The sequence below is a fragment of the Felis catus genome, chromosome C1 (genome assembly GCF_018350175.1).
Source record: "Felis catus isolate Fca126 chromosome C1, F.catus_Fca126_mat1.0, whole genome shotgun sequence".
Classification (NCBI taxonomy): domain Eukaryota; kingdom Metazoa; phylum Chordata; class Mammalia; order Carnivora; family Felidae; genus Felis; species Felis catus.
This window is the reverse complement of record NC_058375.1, coordinates 52937912-52963246: the sequence shown is the minus strand read 5'-3', so window position 1 is coordinate 52963246 and position 25335 is coordinate 52937912. Positions and strand designations below refer to the sequence as shown.

Here is a 25335-nt window from a genome sequence, read left to right as displayed (position 1 = left end):
CCATGATTGAACATTAACTTCATTTCCAGCCCCTCTCCCCTCTTGGGAGGATGAGAGGTTGGGTTGAGAATTCCAAGCTTCTAATCCTGGTGTGGTCTTTCTGGTGACCAGCCTACATCCAGGAGCCCAGCAAAAGTCACCTCATTAGAACAAAAGACCCTGCTATCACCCAGGAAATTCCAAGGGACTTAGAAACTCCATGTCAGGAACTGGGGTCAAAGGGCAAATATTAGAACAAAAGAAGCTCCTAGTACTCTTATCACTTAGGAAATAACAAGAGGTGTAGGAGCTCAGTGCCAAGACTGAGGGGTAGATGCCAATATATGTATGTTTTCTATTATTTCACACTAGTACCACCTTAAACATTTCAAAAGTCTTAACAAAGGGTCATACAGCCATATCTTTGATTTGTCCTTTGCTCTGAGCTATTTCTTTTTTTTTTTTTTAATATTTATTTTTTTGAGAGAGCGCATACATGCATGTGGCGGAGGAGCAGAGAGAGGGAGGGAGAGAATCCCAAGCAGTCTCCACACTGTCAGCAGAGAGCCTGACATGGAGCTCGAACTCACAAACCATGAGACCATGACCTGAGTCAAAACCAAGAGTTGGACGCTTAACCAACTGAGCCATCCAGGGGCCCCTGAACTATTTCTTACTTTAAGTCTCTTTGGCTCTCTGGAGAGACCAAAATGTGAAACCTTTCTATTTTGCAATCTAACAAGTCCCAGGGCCTCTAAATTTCTTTTAAATTCTGCTTGCAAATACAATAGTTCTTTCTTCAGCTCATCTCTCTGCAGCAGCTGTAAGTACCCAATGTACTTTTCCAACGTCTGTTTGGAAATCTCTTTAGCCAGGCCCAGAAGTTTACTAGTTATTTCCATCCTTTTGGTTGCTGTAGACAATGCCTTATCAATTGTTTTGGTACTGATAACATGGGTCATCATTCTTCTAGCCTGCCATCCTAGTCTCCACTAAGGCCAGTCCTATGGCCAATGCCTAACTTTGTTCTTCTAAGTTTGGGGTACAGAAACCCTACTTCTGGTACCATTTTATGCATCAGTTAATTATTGTTGCATAGCAAACCACCCAGAAAACTTACTGGCTTAAAAATGCCTTTTTTTTCCCCTTTTTATTTCCTAAGATTCTGTGGTTTGGCTGAGTGGGTTTTTCTAATCTGGGCTGGCTGGACTAGGGCTGGAAGATCACTGATGACCCAGGCACATTATCTGATGTTGAGCTGGAACAACAGGACACCTGGGTCACTCTTCTCTAGCAGCTAGCATGCTAGCCCAGGCTTCTTCACATGAAGGCTGGGTTCTAAAAACAGTGATGGAGAGCAAGCCTTTTTCCGTTATCTGTTTGCATTTCACTTGTTAATTGGCAAGTGACCAAAGCAAGTCATGTGGCCAAACCCAGATTCAACCAGTGGATAAATAGAATTGATAAGAATTCTAAAATATGTGGCCATTCTCAAAATGTATAACCTAAAGTATGCATTTTTTTGTGGGATTATTTCATTCATCTCAGGGGACTGCTTGTTGTCCAGTGTGATGGATATTTTTAGGTGTCAACTTGACTAGGTCACAGAATGCTCAGATAGTCTGTCAAACATCATTCCGGGTATGTCTGTGACCGTATATCTGATGAGATTAACATCTGAATTGGTATAATTGGTATACTGAGTAAAGTTGGTTGACTTCCATCATGTGAGTGGACTTCATCCAATCTACTGAAGACCTACATAGAAAAATAAAGTTGGGTAAGAGGGATTCTGTCTGATTGCTTGAGTAGGGACATTGGTCTTCTTCTGCCTCAACTAGAATGTATACTCTTGGCTTTCCTGGTTCTTGGGCCTTCATATTGGGACTAGAACTTCACTACTGGCTCTCCTAGGTCTCAAGCACACCAACTGTAGATTTTGGGACTTCTCAACCTTCATAATTGTGTGTGTCAACTCCTGACAATAGATCTCTTTATAAATAACACATTCAAAAGATATCTGTCTATATCTATATGTGTACTATTGGTTCTGTTTCTCTGGAGAACCCTGACTAAATACAGCTAGTATTCCTGGAATTATGGGATGGGTATCGGGAATCATCATTGTATATCATACGTAACACTGATCAAGTGACTGTTATATTTCAGGCACTGTTCTAAGTGCTTTACTTCTATTAATTCACTTAATTATCATAGCAATCCTATGAGAGAGTCATTTTTATTGTACTCATTTATAAAAGATAAATAGGAGATACAGAGAAGGTAAAAACTTGCCCAAGGACATGCAGCCACCAATGACAAGACTGGGCTTACAACCAGCCAGTCTGGCTGTAGAGCTTGTGACCTAACCGCTATATTTTACTAACTTTCTAAGAAGAAAGGGAAGTGGTAGAGGAAGGAGTGAGAGATGGAGGAGAGGTCAAAAGAGGAAAGGAGCTAAGGGATGATGTAACAGAGGTCTCAGGGCCTAGATCATAACAAATCTTGTGTGACAAAGTAGGTACTTTGGGGGTGTCTGTACAGGTCACATATCCTTTTCAAATGCTTCTTCCAACTAGACACTCTCAGGAACTATGTATAGACTCATTTTACCCCTCTCCTCTGACCTCTGTTGGTTGAACTTGATCCAACTTGGGTCAATAATAATCTTTCAAGAGTTTGGAAATAGGACTGAGAGATTTCATATTGGTCTGCACTTGACTGTTGTAATTGGAAGAAGCAAACTCAAGAGGTGTGGGGGCCAAGTCCTGCCTACCATGTGGCCTTGAGAGACTGAGGAAAAGGAATTCTAGATGCAAGTGAGAGCAGACAAGATGAATGGTGGGTCCTTGAGCTGCCCTCTGTTCTCAGTCCCAGGAGCTCCCTCTACTCCTGCTCCTCCTCACAAGGTTACCCCGCTTCTACTGTGTCCTGCTTCTGTTAGAGCCCATTGACCTGTGGTACTTATAACCCAAGGTCTGAGGGATTTTATACACCCAGGAAAGAAGAGTTTAAATTTATTTGAAGGTGATGGAAACCCTCCCAACAACTTAAACACAGCAAAAAAGGAAGGGGGAGTAGAATTGTCCCACGTGTACCGAAGTGTGGAAATTCAAGGGTGACCAATTTGAGCTCAGAAGAATGAAGAGATTCCCAACATTAGCACTGCCTGAAATCAAAGCAATTTGAACCCTAAGTGGGGCTGGCACTTGGGTAGCACAAGCCCAGAATAACCCACCACATGACAGTGAATTCAAGCTTCAGGAAGGGCAGGAGTTAGGCCGGACGATGACTTTCAGGGTCCCTTCTGCCCTGCAATTTGTGATTCTGTGACTCTGTTTTGGGCCTAGATGTGTTTCCGTCAGGACTTTGTTTCTGTGAGGAGGCATTCCTGGTTTAGAACACACAGTTGTATCAGCCGCCTCAGGGAACATTCGCTTTAGCAGGAGATGAGACAAGACAGCTGGCTTCCTAAGCCCCTGCACTGTGAAGGTGGAGGCAGGAACTAGGACCTTTCTCTCTTGGTAAACAATGTTTCTTTCCCTCACCTGCCCGGATGGGCTAGCCAGCTCCTTAGGCATGTTAACCAGCCTCTCTCTGGTGAAGGCTCCAGGCACCGAGCCCCTGAACAACAATTAAAACTCAGTCTGTGTCTGAAAGCTACTGACTGGCTTCTGCTATTCCATACACCCCTGTCTACGCCTCCTTTCTGTCCCCATCCTGCCACAAACAGAACTGGTGTTTCAGGTTTGAAAAACAATAATTACTTATTAGTAAAGAAATCCAGAAAGCCTAAAGAAAATAGGAATAATTCAAAATCCTATCACTCAGAAGTAATCACCACTCACTTTTTTTGGTGAACATCTATCAAATCTCTTACATACACACGCCAGAATATAATGATCTCAACCTTTGAGCCATTCTGTAAACAGTGTTTTCATGTACTCACCTCTCCTGGACATGTTTTCACGTCAATAAACATGGACTGACCTCACTAGGCCCCCTCTTCTCCCTTCCTGGAGCTTTCCCCGCTTCATTTGGGTCTCGGCAGCCATCTCAGCATAGTCAGCCCAGGCTTCCTTCCCCAGACATCAATAATTGAACAAAAGCCTCCGCAGACTCAGAGCTGGACACCATGGCTGCTGCCCCAGGCCCAGAGGCCGCTGTGCTCTCTGCTCAGCCACAACCTTCCTGCTGAGGCTGTGGAAAGAGCAGCTGCTGGGGAAATCACACTGAAAGAAAGTGACAACAGAAATTTCTCTTGGCTCGTTGGCTGGCTTGTCTCATTCCTTCTTTAAGAAATTCTTGGTTTGTCTCTAATTATCCAGTACCCAGAGCTTCAGAGCAAGATTGGGGCTGAGAGGATGCCACACTTCAAACAATTCGTCAAGGAAGCTTTGGATCTTTGGCACAAGAGACACTATAGAAAAGTTGAATGCGGCTGTGGATCCATACTCTTGCCAAATGAGACTTGTGGCTTCTCAGGCAACAGGATGGTGCCTGATTCACAGGGATGATGTCAGGTGATGGGTGGGCCTGCCACTGGCTTCTCCACTGGAATGTTCATCTTGATGGGAGCCTGCCCCCCTCCTCTGGGGTTTATCCTAAAACAAGCAATCAATGCTTATGAATATAAGCTTCATCTTTAGATTTTTGTTTTTCCTCTAGCTAGAGGCATTAAATACAGGACGTGGTTTTTCAACTTGGGCACTATTGACATTTGGGCTGGATAATACTTTGCCTTAAAGGACTGTCTGTCATGTGCATTGTAGAATATTTAGAAACATCCCTGGTCTCTACCCACTAGAAGCTGGTAGCATCCCCATCAGTTGTAACAACCAGAAATATCTCTAGATATTGCCAGATATTCCTGGAGAGGGAGATTAAAATCACCCCTGATTGAGAACCACAGGCATAGAGGTTGAAAGGGTGAGCACTGCAACCAGACCAAGTCCTGGCACTGACTCTAACTTTACTGTGTCACCTTAATAAAGTTATTTTTAATATTTTTGGCCCTTGGTTTTCTCATCCTTACAATGGGAAAAGTAACAGTACCTACCACAAGCAGTTTAGTGAGGGGAATAAATGAAATGAGGGACATAAGGTAGACAGCAAATGGCTCAGTGAATTATCTGATTCTATTTTTCACAATAATTCTTTGAAGTAGATAATATCAATAAACTAATTTCTCAGGACTGAAAATTGTGATGGAGGGATGTTGGGCAACTTCCTTGATTAGGAAGTGGCTCATGTTGTTAATTCCTGGGGCAAGGGAACTTTCCAACCATGCCTGGAACAGGTCATGGCACCAGCTCCCTCAAGTCAGGAGAAGCAAGGAGGTTTGGGGGTTCCAAACTCATGGACCTGTTGTCTTGGTTTACCCCAATGTGCTTCACAGAATTCATCATTCTTCTCTGTGACCAGGTTGTACAAGAAAGCCTTTTTTAAAAAATTTTTTTAAAGTGTTTTTTTTTTTTTTTTTTGAGAGACAGTGAGTTGGGGGGTGGGGCAGAGAGAGCGGAAGACAGAGAATCCCAAGCAGGCTCCACACTGTCAGCACAGAGCCCGACGCAGGGCTTGAACTCATGAAACTGCGAGATCATGATCTGAGCTGAAACCAAGAGTGGGGCACTTGGCACTTAACCTATGGAGCCACCCAGATGCCCCTACAAGAAAGCCTTTTTGTAACTCCAAGCCACCATGCAAATGAAAGCTGCTATTATTACACAGAACTTATCCTTCTGAGGATGTAAATGCCCAAGGGAGAGGTTTATTTACTCCATAGGAGTTGGACCTCACTGGCCTTTGAAATCCCTTTCCCTACTTAAGTTTTTATGGAGCCAACATCTTATGAATGAAGACACTGAGAACTGGTGTCAATGGTGAGAGAAGAAAGAAAGAGAATAGCCAGAGCTAGGGACCTGAGGAGGGGATAAGCAAGTAATCTGGAAGATTCCATCACAAGATGGCCCCATGGAAGGCTGGTTCATTTCTGAGGATGCCCCTCTTCTGCTCCAGCCTGAACTTCCAGATTCAAGGCTCAATCAGGGATGAATAGAAGGATGAACAGATAGGTAACAAGCAAGTGTAGTGAAATGTAAATGATAGAATCCAGGTGGTAGGTGTGTGGGTGTTCACTGTAAGATTATTTCACTTTGCTGTATGTTTTGAAAATTTTCATAATATAAGATAATTAATCTCTGGAAGAATGAAAGAAAAAAATGTCCTAAGGCCAGAGACCCCAGCTGCAGGGATGGACAGACCTCAAGGCTTTTTCTTTTTGCTCTGACCCTCTGGAAGCCTCCTTCTCCGGGCAGATGCTACTGGGCTGTGGCCACTTTGGCACCATGTTATTCCCTGAGGAATGGGGATGCCCTGTAGAGAAGCAAGACTGAGTCACACTCCTGAAGGCTACAATTTGATTTTAGTGCTACCTAATTTTTCCTTCCCCATGTCTGTCTCTCATTTGTGCAGAAGTCTCCTGGAAGAAGCAGGCATCCCAGACATGGTCCCCTGCTCTGGGCCTCTTTCTTCACCCCTAAGTTCAGTGGCCACCTCACTGGGCTCCAGAGCCTTAGAGGCCCCATCCGGCTTCTGACACTGACAATTAACAAAATACCAGGGATGTGGTAAGTAGTCTATTACAATTCCTGAATTTACAATTTTACCAGGAGCACATTAGAATATATTTCTTTCCTTTTGAATTTCAAACTTGAAAATACGTTTTGTATTTTGTATTTGTATTTGTATTTTGTATTTGTATGTATGAGATTAAGCAATTTAAGAAATTTTTAAAGTCTTTCTAAAGAGCAAATAAATTCTTACAGCTCCTTCATTCTAACCTGTTATTTTCCTGTCAGAAGTAGTTATTGGTTGAGATCACCAGTAACTTTTGGACAGGCACGGGTTTGAATCCCAGCTCTGCCACTTGCTAGCTCTATCTATGATCATGGGCCAATTCCACCACCTTTCCAAGCCTCATTTTCCTTACCTATAAGGTGACAATTCCAGCTTAGTGTTGTTTGGAAATATGTTTAAAGGTCTTCGTGTGATGCTTGGCACAGAGTATGTTCTCAATTAATGGTAGCTATTAATACCATTATCATTATTATAGTTTTCTTTTAGCCCTTGCTTACAGACATCCAAATTTTTATATAGTTGAAGGAACAGTTAGAAAATATGTTTAAAGGTCTTCGTGTGATGCTTGGCACAGAGTATGTTCTCAATTAATGGTAGCTATTAATACCATTATCATTATTATAGTTTTCTTTTAGCCCTTGCTTACAGACATCCAAATTTTTATATAGTTGAAGGAACAGTTTACTTACATTTCCAATTTTTGACACCAGAAGACCCTGGCTGTCTGGCTGCCAAGTATCAGGGTTACATGTTCTGTCTCGGGAATTTATTTATACTAATCAAACTCATAGAAGGCTGAAATACAAATCCAAGTGTCAATGTTTTGACTTACTGAGGTATATATAACTGCATTAATTGTTAAAAAAAAAAAAGGAGAAAATGTATGAAATGATTATGTCACTTATGATTTTAGAGATTTTGCTACTTACTTTTTCTTCTAACCTTTTGCTTCTGACATGATAATGTTGACTAGAAGTAGGAATTGCAGACATCATTGTCTCATGCTAATCTCAGGGTAAAGTTTACAGATTGCAGGAGGTAGTTTTGGGGAGGGGGGTTGTTTCTTGTTGTTTTTTTAAGTTGTATGAGATTAATTAAGCAATATTAAACCACCCTTGCCATCCTGGAATAAATCTAATTTGGTAATAATGTATTATCCTTTTAATGTATTTGCTGGATATTTTATATTAAACTTTTCAGAGCGATTGGTCTGAATTTTCCTTTCTTACAATGTAATGTTTTTTGTCAGTTTTTTTTTAAGGATAGGTTTTTTTTCTAAGTTTATTTAAGTTTAAGAGAGAGAGAGAGAGAGAGAGGCTGAGAGAGGGAGACAGAATTCCAAGAAGGCACTGCACATGTCAGAGCCTGACATGGGGCTCTCCCATTAAATAGGAGATTGTGACCTCAGCTGAAATCCAAAGTCGGATGCTTAACTGGCTGAGCCACCCAGGCACCCTTCTTCTTATCAGTTTTTAATCTCAAGACAATGCTACCATCTTCTTCTTCTTTTTTTTAAGTAAATAAATGGGAGAGTTTGTACAAGATTGATATAATTCCTTTCTTAAAAGATTGGAGAATTCACCAGTTAAATCATCTGGGCTTAGAGACTTTCTTATGGGAAGATTTCTAATTAGAAAATGAATTCCTTTAAAAAGTTGTTTTCCTATTATATTGAAACACAATAGTTTTTTTCTGTTAGAAAATTAATTTTTTTGTTGTTAGGAATAGGACAATTCAGACTTTTTATTTCCTCTTGTGTCAGTTTACTAAGTTAGGTTTTTCAAAGACTGGCCACTTAAAGTTTCATATTTGTCGGTATCAAGTTACTCATAATATCTTATTACCTTTTTAATGTCTGTTGGACCTGTAATGATCCCCTTTTTATTTCAGATTTTGGTGATTTTTCTTTTTCTTTTCTTTATTATATCACTAAAGGTTTTCTAAGAGCAACATTTGGTTTTCCTGGTTTTCTCTATTTTGCATTTATTTCTCTATTTCATTTGTTCATTCTCTTATGACATTATTGTCTTCTGTTTTCTTTGGGTTTATTTTGTGATATTTTCATATTCTTGAAATCAACACTTAAGATCATGGATTTCTTTTCAGCCTTTATTTCTAATACATGCATTTAAGGCTCTAATAATGTATCTTCTATGGCTGCATCTAACAAATGTTGATAGGCCACATTTTCATTATCACTCAGTTCAAAATATATCCTGATTTAATTGAGTATATTCTTTCACTCACAGCTTACTTAGAAATGTATTGCCTAATTTCCCAACATTTGGATAATTCAAATGTTTTATAGCTTAATTCTACTGTAGTCAAAAGACATTACAATGAATAAATCACATTCTTTGGACACCATTGAAATTTATTTCATGGCCCTGCATGGCTAATTTGGGTAATGTTTTATATGCATTTGAAAAAATATATATTGTCCTTGTTGCAGTGTTTCATATATATCAATTAGCTGAAGTTGGTTTACTGTGTTGTTCAGATCTTCTATGTCTTTATTGATTTTTTTTTTTGAATGCTGTTTAATTAGTTCCTGAGAGTGGTATCTTAAAGCAATACCATTTCCCCAACATACTTAACCACCCATCCTGTGATTATGGGTTGGCCTATTTCTTGTTGATCTGCCAATTTTTGCTTCTTAAATTTTGAAGCTCTAATAATCTACGCAAGTTTAGAATTGTTTTATCATCCTGGAAGACTGACTTTATCCTTGTGAAATATCTTCCTTTTCTGTGGTAAGTCTTCTTGACTAAAAGTCTCTGTCTCCTGCTATTAATATGATGAAATCATCTTTTTTTCAGTTTACATCTACATGCATTTGATTTTTTTAATGGGACACATTTAAAAAACAAAATTCTCGTGATGTCTGGGTGGCTCAGTTCATAAAGCATCTGACTCTTGATCTCAGGGTTGTGAGTTCAAGCCCCACATTGGCCATAGAACCCACTTAAAACAATAAAATAAATAAAAATGAAATTCTCCTATTGTTATCAATTTCTTGGACCATAATAATTACCAATTTAAAACTCTGTGCCTGATAATGCTTATGTTTATATTGCCTATGAGTCTGTTTTTATCCTCTGCTTTTCCTCTTTGTTCTATTTCTTGGCGTGCTTGTTAATTTTGAATGCTATAAAATGTGTAAGAAAAACTGTGACACTCTGATGATGTTATATTTCTCTAGAGAAAATTTACCTTATCCTCTGGCAGGCAGCTAGGATGGAGGCAAAATGTCTTAATCTAATCAGGGATTGAGCTCACTTAAAGTTGGGGGCAGGCTTTGTAAGACTCAGTTGCAGAATTTGCATGATTTGCTCTCCCTCTGATTTGCCCCAAGCTCTACGGTAGAATCTCACCCAAGACACTGGAGTACTTACCAGGGCGCCTTCCCTTGCGTACCCTAAATTCTAATTTTATCTCCCCAGCATCACAAAACTTTCCAAATTTGTTGTTGGATTTCTAGCCATGTTCTTCTCATTTTTTTAGTCTCTCATTTCATCAGGCCTATGAAACAACAAATTCCTTGAAGTAAAACTGGAGTAGAGCATTGGTCTCATTTCTTTGTACCTCTTTTCTCTTTGGAGTTTAGTCCCTCAATTCATGGCTTCTATAACACATCCAAACCCAACTTTTGCCTCCCCTGTCTCATGAGGTTGCTGACAGCTCTGTTGTCTTTTCTATTATCAGCTGTCTTTCACCCATCTTCTCAGTCTCTCATTTCACCCTGTAATATTTGACAAATGCTCCAGAGGAGAAAGTCATTATCCATTTGTCAGGCTTAAATCAGTAACATTTCGTTCTAAAATCTCGATTTCTCACATCTTGGTTGCCTCCATATCTCTGTGGCTTCCTGCAGATTTTTGTTGCTTATTTTGTTATTGTTGTTGTATTTTATCTAGCTTTTCTACTTTGTTGTTCTGCTACAAGTTACTCCAACATAGCTGCAGTTAATTATAAGTGACCTCACATACAGAACTGATACCTTTTCTCATAAGGTCATATGTTAGTTCTGTTTTATAATAAAGTCTGTTATACATATAAAAATCATAGATTCTAAGGTTACTACAATGAACTTTGATGTAACCAAAGATGCTTGAAGAACTAGGCTTATAAATGGAAAGCACAATGGGAAATCTATCAGTGCTATAGCTCCAAAAATGCCTCTATGACTTTATTATAATCTTTAAAAAATTCCCTAAGTTGTAAATTTTTACCGATGTAAATTAAACTTCCCACTTTACAGAGCAGTAAGTAAAGAAAAAGAGCTCTGAGATGGGTGTGCCTGAGACACTTAATAAATACGAAAATATTTATAAAATAAATAAAAGAAAATGGGTTGAAGCTGACAAGGTTATAAAGGGGATTCTTTTACTGAAAAAACATAATGCTTGAGTTCTACAAAAATAAAACAAGAAATTAATAAAGACTGTGAAGATGATGGTTCTTTTGAGTGAAGAGACAGCTACTTTGATCTTTCATGCAGTGAATAATTTTACAGAAAGATGGTCATATTACTCTACTCAGGAGGTCATGCAACTGAAATATTTTCTCTCTTCTTTCATTTGAAAAAAGAAAAATGGGAAGATAGCAACCAGATGGTAAGAAAATCGGTTTAACAGGTTTCAGGTTAGCACTTAAATAACTTAGAATATAGATCCAGCTGTTCTGACAGACTTAAAATAACATGCTTTTAATTATATAGATCAGGAGTCCTCAAAATATGGACTTGGGGTCAAATCTGGCCTGTTGCCTATTTTTTGCAAATAAAGTTTTATTGGAACATAGACATACCCATGCACTTATGAATTGTCTATGGCTGCTTTTGAGCTACAACAGCAGAGTTAGTAGTTATAACATGATGGATCATATGGCTTGCAAAGTCTAAAATATTTATCATCTGATTCTTTACAGAGAAAAACTTGCCAACCTCTGCTATCAAAATTTCTCTTTTGTATATATATATATATATATATATATATATATATACACATATATATATGTATATATATGTATGTGTATATATATGTATATATATGTATATATATGTATGTGTGTATATATATATATGTATATATATGTATGTATATATATATGAGCAGTTCTGATGGCTCTGCACTGTGAGGTCTTCAAGAGTTCAGGAGCTTTCGGTCTTATCACTTGACCTTCCCTAGATGTTGATCCTGTCTGCATATGACAATATGGCTCACCATGAGGGCCGCATTACAGCCACTGGGAAGGGATTATGTAAATTCCAACCTACATCTATAGCATAATAAGTGAATTATTATATAATGGTCTTGTATTTCCAAAAAGGGTGAAGCTGTGTTCAGAATATCCTGGTTTTTTTTTTTTTAAGGTAGCAAAACAACATATTTTAGAAACATTTCCATTTTAAATTCTCTACACCTGAAGTGAAAACATTAGTTATCTTGTGTACCTCTGCTCCCAAACACGATGGATACATGAGGTATTGCTGTATAAAAGCTGAATGGTGAAGTGGAAGAAGGATGTTCTTTGGAGTCAGACAGATCATATTTAATCTCAACTTTCCCTCAATAGCTTGGGCAAATTCTTTAATCCTTCTGAGCCTCAGTTCCTTCATCTCTCAAAATGGGTAGCTAAGCAAGTAGTTGTGAAGAATGAATTAGATGTATGTACTGTGCGGACAGCAAGTAGGTACACAGTAGCTGTTGATCTTTTCCTTTCCATGGGTTTTTCAGTCATGTCAATAGGAACTTGATACTTGGAAATATTAAGCAGACTGGAACCTCATTGTTTCCCTCCCATAAAATGTACCAAGCCCTACACACATTATCTCTTATACCAACTTTATTAGTTAAGTCCCATTCATGTATAAATAGTTTGTGAAGAGCCTAACTAGGAAGCACATCTTTCTGCAGGAAGCCAATGACCATTCTTGGGCAGTGGGGGCATTTGGATTGAAGAGCATCTTTGTCTATTCTGCTTCTGAAACTGGTAATTGATGCCTTAAACTACAGTATGTAATTTAGTGTGACAGACTTCTTTTGTGTTAATAAGAAGTTACTCAATAATTCATTTCCTAGACCTCACTGTAAATCATGATAAACTAATGTGGTTTTAATGAGGCTGTAATATGCTTTTCTGAAGGAATTCTGCTGTAGCGATTAGTGTACCATGATTTTAAGGCATAATTGCCTCAAGAAAGAGTCCAGTCAATACCAAAGGAGGTGACACTTCCAGGGCAAGTGATGGGAAGTGCCCCAAAACACTTTCCACACAGTCGTGGAAGACAGAGATTGAATGATGAGTGCTTAGAACAAAACTATGGGATGCTGGCATGTAAAATGAAACAATGTTCTTCCCCTGAGAACTACGGTCTGCTAAGGAAGAAATAAAGAGTCCCGTTGAAGCTTTCAGCACTAATTGTCTTAAGTGCCGTAACTAACCCATTTCAGGTGCTGGATAATATTTGTCTGCTCTTTGAATTCCTTTGCTCATTTTGCTTTTTTAATTTTGGAGAGAGAGAGAGAGAGAGAGAGAGCGCGAGCATGTGTGACTGGGGGGAGAGAGAGGGAGGGGGAGAAAGAGGGAGGAGAAGAAGGAATATTAAGCAGGCTCCATGCTCAGTGCAGAAACCCGAGGTGAAGTTCGATTCCACAGCCCTGGAATCATGACCTAAGCCGAAATCAAGAGCCGTTCACTCAACTGACTGAGCCACCCAGGCTCCCCACTTTGTTCATTTTAATGGGATTAATTTTGTTTCGATGTTCATTGTCCTTTAACATTTTGCTCAGTTGTGCAAGATGCTTCATGTGTTTTTTGAAAATAGGGAGGGAGAAGACTATTTCCAAACAGAAAGCCAAACAAATGCATAGGACTTGTTTCCCCTGAAAATATCCGAGAACTGTTGCATATGCCACTTCTTAGATTCATCCTTTGATACACTAGGTGTTTTTCATAATGCACTTACATTTATCAACAAGGAAGATAAGTGACCACCAACATCAATTCAATCAACATCATTTAAGCACCTATACAGGTGCTTAATACAAACAAAATGAGACATATTATAAGTACATAAAGATGAATAAATGCTTCTAGACTCTGACGGTTTAACAAAGACCAAGGTATATACACATAGCATGGATATAGGGGATTATATGAAAGTTACTATTATAGAGTATTATGTATTAAGGAAATATAACTTTCATTTGAATTGTACTTTTGTGGCTTACAAAAGGCTTTCATGTACATTATTATTCATTTGGATCCCACAAAAATTCCATAAAATGTATGAAGATTATTATCTCAGTTTTACAGATGAGGGAATTATGCTTCAGAGTAGTTGACTAGCCCAAATTCATATGGCAAACAGGAAAAGGAGTCAGGCTCTAAGTTCTTTGCTTGATTGGCAGTATTATTCTGCTTTTCATATATAATATGAAGACGTGGGGCACTAGTGGGTTCTCTTTTTTTTTTTGAGAGAGAGAGAGAGAGAGAGAGAAAGAAAGAGAGAGATAGCAAGCCAGCGTGGGAGGGGCAGAGGGAGAGAGAGAACCTTAAGCAAGTTCCAAGCAGGCTCTATGTCCAGTGTGAAGCCCAACAACAGGCTTGATCTCACAACTGTGAGGTCATGACCTGAGCTGAAATCAAGAGTCAGATGCTTAACTGACTGAGCCACCCAGGCACTCCAGCGTGTTCCCTTTAAATAATGTTAAGGCCAATAACTGTCAAGAAATGCTGACCTATCCATGTCATATCCAAATCCTTCACTGGCTTCCCAAGCCAGTTGAAGTCTAAGCTCCTGGACCTGGTATAAGAGGCCCTTCATCACTGGTGGCTGCTGTTTGGGTCTTTAGCCTCATTGCTTACCATTCTTGGCTTTGAACTCCAGCAACACAGTGGCACCTGTAGTTAATTTCCCATGCACTCATGTGGTTTTTTCACCTCTGTCCAAGTGGTCTCCTCTACCTAGAATAGAGTTTCTCCCCATTTAACCTGACAACCTCCTATAACCTTTAAGTCTTGGCTATTCTGCTTCCCATTGGAAGTTTTCCAAACTCTATCAACATCAGTTAGGTTTTTATTCTCTGTGTTCCTATAATATCCTTAGTTGCATGTTCCTCATTTTATTGTTGTTATGTTCATGAATCTTTTTCCTCTATTGAAGTGTGAGCCGAGTAAGTGCAGGAACTAGGTAATAATCTTTTCTGGTGCCTGATACACAGAAAGTGCTCAATAAATGAGAACTGTGAATGACTCACTTTGTTTAATACATAATTGTCCCTGCAGTGAGGCTCAATACAAACCACCAAGGGCTACAGTGGCTGGCTACTGTAGGTGCCTTCTCTCACTTCTATAGGATGCCATTAGAGAACCTGTTCCCTTGTCACCGCTGCCCTGTCCACAGTGCTTCTTAGCCTTGACCAGAGGCTGTGCTAAGGGCAAAATGCATACACCACACACAAAAATAAACTCAAAATGGATGAAAGACCTGAATGTGAGACAGGAAACCATCAAAACCCTAGAGGAGAAAGCAGGCAACAAGCTCTTTGACCTCAGACGCAGCCACCTCGACACATCTCTTAAAGCAAGGGAATTAAAAGCAAAAATGAACTATTGTGACCTCATCAAAATAAAAAGCTTCTGCACTCCACAGGAAACAATCAACAAAACTAAAAGACAACTGACGGAATGGGAAAACATATTTGAAAATGATATATTGGAAAAAGGGCTAGTATCCAAAATCTATAAAGAAGTCATCAAACTCAACACCCAAAAAACAAATAATCTGGTGAAGAAATGGGCAGAAGACATGAATAGACACTTTTCCAAAGAAGGCATCCAGATGGCTAACAGACACATTAAACAATGCTCAACGTCACTCATCATCAGGGAAATACAAATCAAAGCCACACTGAGATACCACCTCACATTGGTCAGAGTGGCTAAAATGAACAAATCAGGAGACTATAGATGCTGGAGAGGATGTAGAGAAACGGGAATCCTCTTGGACTGTTGGTGGGAAGGCAAACATTCACAGCTCTCAGAGTGGTGCAGCTGCTCTGGAAAACAGCGTGGAGGTTCCTCAGAAAACTAAAAATAGATCTACCCTATGACCCAGCAATAGCACTGCTAGGAATCTACCCAAGGGATACAGGAGTGCTGATGCATAGGGGCACATGTACCCCGATGTTTAGAGCAGTGCTTTCAACAATAGCCAAATTATGGAAAGAGCCTAAATGTCCATCAACTGATGAATGGATAAAGAAGATGTGGTTTATATATACAATGGAACACTACTTGGCAATGAGGAAGAAGGAAATCTTGCCATTTGCAGCAATGTGGATGGAACTGGAGGATATTATGCTAAGTGAAATAAGTCAGAGAAAGACAGATACCATATATTTTCACTCACATGTGGATCTTGAGAAACTTAACAGAAGACCATGGTGGGAGGGAAGGGGAAAAAATAGTTACTAACAGAGAGGGAGGGAGGCAAACCATAAGAGACTCTTAAATACAGAGAGCAAACTGAGGGTTGATGGGGGGTGGGGGAGAGGGAAAAGTGGGTGATGGGCATTGAGGAAGGCACCTGTTGGGATGAGCACTGGGTGTTGTATGGAAGCCAATTTGACAATAAATTATACTAAATAAATAAATAAAGGCAAAATGCAGTAAAATTTTCTTAGTAAAGAGTTGACAATATAGTTTAAAATGTTGAAATAATTGACTTATACTTTCATTAAATGAAAGCAGAAATATTATAAAAATTTGACTCAAAGATGCTTTATTCTTAGAAGTAGATCATTAGAGGTAGATGGAACCCAGAGGGTTGTGTAGGCCAGTGCTAATGTGTACTCATCACACACACACAAAGCTAAACTTCACTACTAATGAAAATAAGGTAAGAAAGCAATCCTCCTACCCCATCTCTCACTCCAGTTACTTTCCCACTCTTCTAGATGGTCAGTTAACACTTTCTTTTCCTTTTATTGTTTCTTGCCTCATTGAGAAAAGGGGTGTTGCACTAGCACTGGGAACCCTGACCCCCCTGGTCAGCTCATCTCCTGGCAACCCAGAGAGAACCTCTGTGGTCATCTGGCAGACTGTCTTGTCTCTTCACAAACACACCATGACCAAAACTAATCTCACGAATTCTCCCCCAAACCCAGACCTGCTCCTCTCACAATCACCCCTAGTTCAGTGAATGGCAGTTCTATGTTTTTAGTTGTGCAGGCTGAAAAACTTGTGGGCATGACTTGACTTCCCTAGTTTTCCCACACCCTACATCCAAACCATCAGCAAATCCTGGAAACTCTATATTCAAAGTTACCTGTCAGTTGGCCTCTCCTTCCCTGTTACCCATCTTGCTCTATGCAACCCCATGCTTCCCTTAGAGTTCTGTGCTGGTCTCCCAGACTCATCTCCCGGCTTCCCCTTTTGCCTCAATAGTCTATTCACCACCCAGCAGCTGGGGCAGGGGGATTCTATAAAACATCCCCACATAGGCTCAAAATGCTCCAAAGGTTTTCATTTCTTTCAGAGTTAAAACCAAAGAGTTTATGGGGCTTTTACATGACTAGTCCCCCATTATCTCCGGCCACTCCTCATCTTCTGCTCTGCGCCAGCCATATGGGCCTGCTCTGTTCTCAAACATACCAAGTAGGTTCCTACCCCTTTGGTAGCATTTGCTCTGCTCTGAGCCAGGGAGGCTCTTTCCTTAGACAAGTGCTTGGCTTGTTACCAAGCATTTCATTCGGGTTTCTGCTTAGACAGAAGAGAAGCCTTCTCAGTGCACACTCTACTAAATTCTAACTCTCTCTCCTGCATGCTCCATCACCCTTACCCAGCCGTGTTTTTCTCTACACTTATTACCACCTGACCTGTTCTATACATCGTATACGTTTGTTATTACATGTGCTACCTCTTTTACCTCTAAAACAGAGTTAATTTTTGTGTGGACAGAGACCTCATGTCTTACACTGAGATACCTCCAGGAACTAGAATGGCATCTAGCACAGAGTAGGCACTCAGTACATATGTCTTGATTGGAGGAATGAATGGATGAAAGAACCACCCTGGGAAAACCGAAAAGACTAATAATATTTAGTGGTGGTGAGGATATGGAGCAATAGCATCATATTCTGTTTGCAGAGTGGGAGGAATAAATTGAGACAATCATTTCCAAATGCCTATTTGGTACTTGGAAATACCAATGAAAATAAAAAATACATATTCCTTTTGCTCCAGCAACTCAATTGCTAGGAATTTCCCTATAACAGTATTACTTCACAAAGATACATGGCCAAAAATAGCTTAAGTATTTTTTTAGGGGCACCTGGGTGGCTCAGTCAGTTGAGCATCAAACTCTTGATTTCAGCCCAGGTCATGATCTCACAGTTGAGAGATCGAGCCCACATGGGGCTCTGTGCTGGGTGTGGAACCTACTTAAGATTGTCTCTCCCTCTCCCTCTGCCCTTCCCTCGCTCATGCTCCCCCCAAAATATTTTTTAATAAAATAAATCAAAACAACCTTAATGGCCATCAATAGGGAACTAATTAAATAGGTTTTGGTACCTTGGAAGACAGCTTTGAACGCAAACAAAGAAGACTCATATGTTAAAGCTGCCTGGGAGGTATTTTCAGCGGGGGGAAAAAAGTAGGTTACAGAATTGTATGAATTGAATGAGCCTGCTTACTTTCTCAAAGAAGACATGATACAGATTTACATGTACACATGCTTATATGCACTAGCAGGTACGCAGCAGGATGTTATCAGACTGGAGCGGTGATTATCTCTGAGGGGAGTAGGAATGTGACTTTGCTTATTTACATACTACTGTGCTATTTTATATAAAAAAAAAAAAAAACAATTTTTTTAGAGGCACCTGGATGGCTCAGTCGGTTAAGCATCTGACCTCGGCTCAGGTCACAATTTCAGGGTTCATGAGTTCAAACCCTGAGTCGGGCTCTGTGCTGATAGCCCAGAGTCTGGTGCCTGCCTCAGATTCTGTCTCCCTCTCTCTGCCCCTCCCCCACTCATGCTCTGTCTCTCTCAGAAATAAACATTAAACATTTTTTTAAAAATTACTTTTAAATGCCACATTTCTCAGAAAGCCTAAAGGAGCAATGAAGACAGATATGAAGACTTGTTTGCACATTGGCTCTGCCATTTACTAGCTATGTGACCTTCAGCAATCAGTTTAATCTTTTCAGAAATCAAATCCATTACTTGACAAAGAAGCAGGCAGCCTATGACTCCCACCTGGCTGTATGATAGGGGACCTTCTTGGACAAAGAACCACACTAAGGAGCAGTAGATAATGGAATAGATGGGATTTGGGGAAGAGGTTAGCATAACGTTGTTTCATGTCATTTAATATTGACATTAATGGCCTCCATAAAGCTTTTCCCTCTTTTTACCCAGGATGTGAACCAGACGTCTTTAAGATTGCAGCAGTTAATTTTATCCATCCAGGCTTCCCAATCAATGCTTTTACTTGGAAGATATTTATGTTTAGGATGCTGAAAAGCTTTCCTCATAGTCAGGTCCGTAGGGCATTCCGATACCACTTTCTAGAGTGAAGTGCTGAGACCTTGGGCCCTTGATGTGAGAAACAGTAAATAATAACGACTGCAGCTCTTGGCAAATACAATGTTCTGTGCAAAGTCGTAGAAAGCATGCTCAAGCACACGGAATGAACAAGAGAAACAGAATGCAATGCTCCCAGCTTTTGATCCTAGCAATTAGAAGTGAAAACAGTGGCTACAAATTTGAATGTTGGACTGTCCCCTTGCAAGTATTTTCTATGCCAATTGTCACTGCTTGTTAGGGCGCATTTCCTTTTCTTTTCAGTTTTGGTACCTCTGTTCCTCCTTCACACACCAACCTTACTCAGCTAAGGTTCTGTTTACCCACAAAATACAGTAGTTAGTGCTCTCTCTCTTCCAGCCCTCACTGGTGTCCATTTTCCATCTCCACGAGAACATTCTAGTTTCCATTACACTATTTCCAACATGTCCATCCTCTGCTTAAACGCTTCCGTATATGCTCAGAATTAAGCCTTTCTTAAACTGGTCCTCAAGGACTCCTCTGTAATCTGATTCCCTCATTTTGCCATAAGAGAAAGAATAGATTATGTGTTGTGAAGAGACTTGGGTTCGAGTTAAGGCTAATTAGCTCGTTTGGATTCCTTGACCTCTATTCGCTTCAGTTTTCTTAATAATAACACATACCTCTCAAAATTGTTGTGGGGATCAAATGAATTAGTGCTTGTGAAAGCACTCTAAGTAAAAAGCACTGTAAAATAGCATGACAGCACAAATATTGATTGAATACTTGTGTGAAATGCCAGGTAGTATAACTTACTCAGATCTCACAGCACCTAGAAAGCCTATCAGGATTTTCATGTCGGCGATAACAGAACTGAGGCGCATGGAGCTTCAAAACTGCATCCCGGTTACACAGCAGCCCATGGCGGAGCGGGAAGTCCAACACAGGGCGTATGGCCCTACAGCTCCTGCTTTTACCACTGTGCAGCGCTACCGCTGCACAGAGAGGCGTCCATTCGGACTTCACGCCAGCTCACGCTGGCGCTTCAGAACACGCCACGCTTAATCCCTGCCTCCTGCCCATACGACCTCCCCTTCCTTCTCTTCCACAGAGTCAAATCCTTCCCTGCTCGGTCCCACCCTTTTCAACAACTCTTTCGTTACCGCAGGACCCGTTAAAACCTCCACCATTTCTTGTCAGCAAATCTCACTCAGCCCTTGACTGCACCTACCGTGCGTGCCTTTGTGTTCTCAGCGGGCTTCGGCAGGCCAGAAGGATCTAATCCCCGCGTTTTGTCAGCATGCAGCATGATAGAAGTTGCTCAATGAATATTTCTTGAATAAATATTCTCTAACTTACTATTCTCCAAACTACTCCCCAGACCTATTTATACGAATCACTTGGAGCAAGTGTGAAAAATATATTTCTCTGCCCTACGCTGGCCCTGCTAAATCAGCAACTCTGATGGTGGGCGTGGCCAGGAAACATACCATTTAACAAGCTCCTCAGGTGATTGTTAATGCCAGGGAAGGCTGGGAAATACTGGTCTAATTCAATGGCTGGTAACCAGGGTATACACCTGGCTCTCCTGGGAAGCTTTTCAAAGCAAGCAACGCCATTTCCACCTCCCCCTGTTTCAGGGATTCTGACTCATGAAATCTAGGATACGTTTGGAAAAGTTTCTTAGGTGATTCTTATGTTTCCTTTTCCTATCCCTGCCTCAGTTAAGAACCCATTTCTGGGGTGCCTGGGTGGCTTAGTAGGTTAAGCGTCTGACTCTTGATTTCCCCTCAGGGTCACAATCTCAGGGTCGTGATATAGAGCTCCATGTCGGGCTCTGCGCTGAGGGCAAAGCCTGCTTAAGATTCTCCCTCTTTCTCTCTGTCCTTACACAGCCTGAGTGTGCATGGGTGTGCAATCTCTCTCTCTCTCTCACTCTTAAAAATAAACAAACCATTTCTATTGCTTCATGTATATGCACTGTGATCTGCAACACCCACCCCAACCAGAGACAAGACTAAAGTATTGGTGGTAAGCATCTCTTCCTATAGTTTTGAATCCAACACAATGCCAAGGACATAATGGTCTTCAATGAGAAATTATTCAGTTGAGTTAAAAGTTCTATTCCACTCCTGAGCCATATTCCATCTCCCACCTAACTAGTTTTTGACTCTACCACGTATCCAAACCTACTTTTGGTTTAATTTACTGTGTCTTTTCATTTGCTCACTTAGCTATCTTCTTACTGGAATCCATGTTAAGTTACTCCAAAGTCTATCTTCACTGGGACCCCACATCACTTCAATCAGTACATTCTGATTTATTCAGGCCATTGACATAAGCCCTGCATCACATTTGAGGCATGCCCTGACTGCCAATGGACCTCTTCCCTTGCCCTTGGCAATGATATATGTCCACGAGACCAATTCTACTACAAATGAATCATGGGTCTCCCTGCAACATGACTGATTGGACCCATGAGGACCGCTCACCCAGAAAACATCTCCCCAACAGACCTGCCCAGGTGCTTAGAATTACTAATATGACAACTACACATTTTCTTACCATTGGAACAATGCGTGTTAATATCTGTAAACACTTACCAGTTTGTCTAGTTAACTCAGAAGAAGACCATGACAGTAGAACATGGGTTGAGTCAGCTTTCAATAGATGGGAAAGAAGAAGGGCTCGTTGGTCTAGCACTGAGGGCTGAGGGACTCTATTAAGGCTCTCTGAGATCCATGTATTTGTGACATAAGACAAGTGTAGACAAGGGCAGAAGCTGTTTGATGAAGCTGGGAACTCATCACGTAACACTTTGAGAACACAGGAATGAATCAGGATACTCTGATTACTCGATTCATGTAATTTCTAATCTCATATTCTTCCTCAATATGATAATTTTAACAGGCTGATATTTGCTACTTGTTTAGTGTTTCCATCCTCTCAATTGTCCCCTCTCTCTTGTTTCTCTTCCTGTCTCTAAGATCCTTTAAACATGCTACTTTCCCTCAGGCCTTGATTTTCACTCCTCCACTTCTCGAATGTGAGATGTGTTGGTAAAGAAGAGGAAAACAGGAAAAAGAGACTTCAACAAAGAATGCATTTGTCTATTCTATAGTTGTGTGTGTGTGTGTGTGTGTGTGTGTGAGAGAGAGAGAGAGAGAGAGAGAGAGAGCAGGAGAGGGAGAGAGACTGACTCATTAATTCTGTATTTTCATTAAGGAGAATTGGGAATCCACTGTGTTATGTAATTATATATGAGGTTTGGATTTATTTCTTTTCTTTCTTGTCTTTCCCCTCCCTTTTCCTTAAGTTGCTTTGGGTTGCAATAAAGGCCACACAATCTGCCATTGTATACAATTTGCACACAGGCTGCCAAGCAGGCTGCCAGGTTTAGTCCTGATGTGACCAAGAATGGTTGGGTTACAAAGCCACTGAGAAAACCGGTTTTCTACAGGAAATAGAAATTTATTAAAATCAGGCCTCTGCAAATGCCCTGGCTGTTAGGCTGGCAGCCTGCCAAATCAGCTGGGCGAGAAGGGAAGGAGACCTGCAGATGTGATCTTCCAGGCCTGACTCAGGCCAGGCTGGGGCACTGCAGGGGCCTGGAGACGGGGCTGCCTTGCATACAAAAAACCCTCCCTGTGATGCCACCTAGGACGCCAGAATTTTGGTCTTCTGGCTTTCATGCTCAAGTTTTCCAGGCGCCACCATTTGTAGATTCTGGACATTCGTGGGCTCCCAAACTACATTTCAACTTAAATCTGATCTACTTGTAGCTTTTTCCCAGCAGAATGAAATGTTAAGACCTTTATGGGATCTTGGGTTCTAATCTCAACAGAGTTCCTTAACTTCTGAGCCTCAGTTACACCATCCGTACAATGAGAAAAACGTCCACGCCATGAATTGTGAACTTACGTGAAACAATGCCCAATAACGGATAAATTTTGCTATTGTTGTCTTCCCCCCACCCCAGCACGGGGGGCCCAGGACGACTGGCCCTCTCTAGTTACCCACCGTGTCTGGACACTGCTTCAGTCCAGGGCCCACGGGCCCGAGGTCGCCCTGGCCTGGCTGCCCAGCTTCTCCTCTAACCCTACAACAATGGCTAACACTTACTGAAGGTTTACTTGGATCGGCAATCAGTCCATTCACTTTTAAAATATTAATTCATTTAATCCTCACAAACGCCCTCGGCGCTGGTTACTACTCTTATCTTCACCTCACAGATTAGGAAACCAGGGCAGAGAGGTTTGGTGGGGGTGAGACGTGAGTGCAGGAGGTTGGGCTTCAGAGCCGGGCACCCAAGTGCAGTGCTACCTTTACGGGACCCTTTAAGGAAGGGAGTTTTGCTTTTTCTTGTTGAAGGAATATGTTTTTGAATATATACGTTTCAGAACATTAGCATCTTATGTGCTAGGAATTTGGGAAACAGATGGAAGATGGTTACCAAGAAGTCCTAAGAAACAGGGAGAAGCAGCTCAGACTGTTTTTCTGGGGTGGGGAGCAGGTACATCTCATGGTCAGCGTCTCCTGGGGATGAAGTGTCCCAGCAGAGATTAAGACAGAAGTCTTGGAGCCCGAGACCACTACAATTCCTCACATGCTGCATTTTCCCCACTTCCCTGAGCTCTCTGCCTAGTTCTGACTCCTCCCGAGTTGTTTTTTTTTGTTTTTTTTAAACAGACTTTGGGTCTAATTCTCTTGCTTTCTCTTTCTATCATTTTTGGACACCATAATTATAGTTAGCCTTTACTGAACTCAACACTGTGCAAAGCCCTTTATATACATGTTACTGTTTAACCCCAACAACAACCCTGTAAATATGCGCTATTGTTTTCTCCACTTGCTGATCAGGGAGCTGAGGCTCGGAGAGGTTATGTGATTTGCCTGAGGTCACATCTCATAGCCTGCAGGTGGTGCAACTCAGGTTTGAACTGAGGCCTGCTCACTCCAGAACCCAGCTGTAACCATTCGAAATCAGAATAAAATGGGTATTAAGTTTGACCCTGGAAGGAAAAAAAAAAAAAAAAAGGCAGAGAGCCTGTGGGGGTTACTGGCAACATTCCATTTTATCCCGTCCACATTCTTAATCCCTTGTCTCAATAAGTGGCCCCACCATCCCCAGGGCCACCAGAGTCCCCATGCTTCTCCCCAAATCCTATTCATGACCCAGTCTTGTCAATCCCACCTCCTATATAACTGTCAAGTCCACTTCTTTGCCTTCTTTCTGCTCTGCCCTTGTCAGCTCAGTATCTCTTCTCACTTGAGTCCCTGCCTCTTGCCTCCTTTTTTCTCAACTCTTGACCATCAACTCTATACAGTTATAGTGAACTATTTCAAGATTTTCTCAGGAGTTGTGTCCTGTCACCTGTCCCGTGCAGGTCACTGGACATACTTTTCCCTCCGTCCACTCACTCTTGCATAAATCTGATTGCCTGGCTAACTCTACTTATTCTGCAGGGCTCAGATTAAATGCTACTTCCTCCAGGAAACCTTTCCTGAGACCCCAAGGCTTGGGGCCCTGCAACATCCAGTCCAGCTTGAACTTCACCCATCATGCCATTCCCATTTATTCATTTACACTATCTTTTAAAATATAAGCTCATGAGGGGCGCCTGGGTGGCTCAGTCGGTTGGGCAGCTGACTTCGGCTCAGGTCATGTTGTTGCGGTCCGTGAGTTCTAGCCCCGTGTCGGGCTCTGTGCTGACAGCTCAGAGCCTGGAGCCTGCTTCATATTCTGTGTCTCCCTCTCTCTGACCCTCTCTTGTTCATGCTCTGTCTCTCCCTGTCTCAAAAATAAATAAACGTTTAAAAAATATATATATAAGCTCATGAGGCACCTGGGTATCTCAGTCTGTTAAGCACCAACTCTTGATTTTGACTTGGGTCATGATCTCATGGTTCATGAGTTTGAGCCCTGCATTGGGCTCTGTGCTGACAGCACGGAGCCTGCTTCAGATCTTCTGTCTCCCTCTTTCTGCTCCTCCCCTGCTCTCTCTCTCTCAGTAATAAGTTAACGTTAAAAAATAAAATAAAATATAAGCTCATGAGGGCAGGATTTATCACTATCTCCAGAAATTAACTCAATAAATATTTGCCAAATGAATATGTACACGAATTAGGGTTCTATAAAGAAACAGAACCAATAGAATGTG

The 25335-nt window shown here is 41.1% G+C and overlaps 1 long non-coding RNA gene across 3 annotated transcripts in view; it reads right to left on the bottom strand.

Moving 5' to 3' along the window:
* The window catches only part of LOC123379648, a 147257-nt gene extending 126616 nt beyond the window's left edge, over nt 1-20641 (bottom strand). For 2 of the 3 annotated variants that reach the window (XR_006584366.1, XR_006584365.1), the window contains exons 1-2: nt 20406-20641; nt 3929-4583 (exon numbers count right to left, since the gene is read on the bottom strand). This is a non-coding gene — a long non-coding RNA (uncharacterized LOC123379648). The remainder of the gene's footprint in view (nt 1-3928; nt 4584-20405) is intronic. The other variant, XR_006584367.1, reaches the window with a different exon arrangement.
* Between the last annotated feature and the right edge of the window lie 4694 nt (nt 20642-25335).